Source organism: Morone saxatilis, unplaced genomic scaffold (genome assembly GCF_004916995.1).
Source record: "Morone saxatilis isolate NCDOM2014 unplaced genomic scaffold, NCSU_SB_2.0 Contig20, whole genome shotgun sequence".
NCBI classification, from domain to species: Eukaryota; Metazoa; Chordata; class Actinopteri; family Moronidae; genus Morone; species Morone saxatilis.
Window position 1 is genome coordinate 25,023,853 of NW_023339763.1, and position 1,443 is coordinate 25,025,295.

At 37.1% G+C, this 1,443-nt stretch overlaps 1 protein-coding gene across 1 annotated transcript in view; it reads right to left on the reverse strand.

Annotated features, from left to right (window-relative positions):
- Window positions 1-1,443, reverse strand: part of cblb (Cbl proto-oncogene B, E3 ubiquitin protein ligase) — a gene marked incomplete in the record, with an annotated part of 76,550 nt that overhangs the window by 18,700 nt on the left and 56,407 nt on the right.

A 1,443-nucleotide genomic window follows, 5' to 3' on the forward strand; every position in this document is an offset into this window, starting at 1 on the left:
ATCCATCTTTTATATGTCGATGATGTAGATACGTTTTTCTCTGTAGTAAAATGCTAGCGAGAAATTGATTTAGACTGGCTAGCTAGCTGGCTAGTGTTTTGCTAACATTAGCTAAATAACTTATGTGACGATATATCTCTTTTATCTTTTCAATGTAGCCTAGCACATAGCATATGACCAAGGCTCGCTCAACTGTTACTGGAGCACAGAGCAAAAAGGGTTCCTAACGGGGGGGGTCTATTAATTCTGAAAACCCTGGGCCAAATTTGACCTTCAGTAACAGTAGTTGAGAAATATATTCTGTATGCAAAGCGCACTTCTGAAATTAAAGGTCCTGTATATGGAAGACAAAACGTATGCAAATCACTCCCTGATTATTACCAGAAGTGACAATGCTCTGCACAGACAACTGGAGGCACTTTCTGATCAAAGAGTGTCTTTGGAAGGAGAGTGGGTGATTGGCTGAGTGTGCGCGTGCATGAGCACACTAAAAGTGGAGAGAGCACACAAATTATGCAGATGCTCAGCAGTATTCTAGTTTCCACAGCAGTGGATTTTGAAGCAGTCTCTGGAGGATTTGCTTGGTTGTATTTGAATGGTCAGATCAAATCGGGGATTTCATTATTTGGCATAGATTATCATATTTACATTCCGCTCAACACATTTCAAGTATGTATTTACTCATTAGAATAATAGCAGAGCAGCTTATTAGTCTTGTTCCTGCTACACGCTTCATCTACAAAGGGGCTGTCAGGAACAGCTTTTATTCTCACTTTTTTTCAAAAACGATTTTGATATAAATAAATGCATATTCAGTTACTTTATCTAATGAACAACAGTCCATGGAGCCTTGCTGTGCAGTAGGCAGTTATATTTGGGGATTATGTGCCTCACTTTAGAACATCAGTTTAAAGCTTGTGACCACAGACCTCTAGTCACAAACGAACAGGAAGCCACTTGCATAAAAATTTGCTGATGGATGTTATGAATCAGTAAAGTGTATCAATAATGAGCATAAAGTATAATTATTATTTTGAGTTTAGTGCATGCTGTTATGCATGAACCACACTGTTATCACTGCATGTAAAATAGCTGCACCTGATGCACTTTACTGATTCATACAGTATAGAAAATAAAACTACATAAAAACTATTTTAGTGAAGTGGCCTTCAGTTTCATTTGTCATTGGACATTTTAATCTTTAAAACTGACTGATAGTTGACTTTACGCTTGTAGTTCACAGCCTTGGGAGTGCTTTTGTACAAGTAATGCAGTTCAAACCCTTAACAACTACCAATGTTGTGTGCTAAAGCAAGGCACTAGGCATGGTATGATAGGAAAATTTCATGTCACAATTACCTTGGCCAAAATAATTGTTATATGCGATATTATCGCAATAACAATGAAAATATAGTTAATACTTTTAAAATGGCACTTAAACAT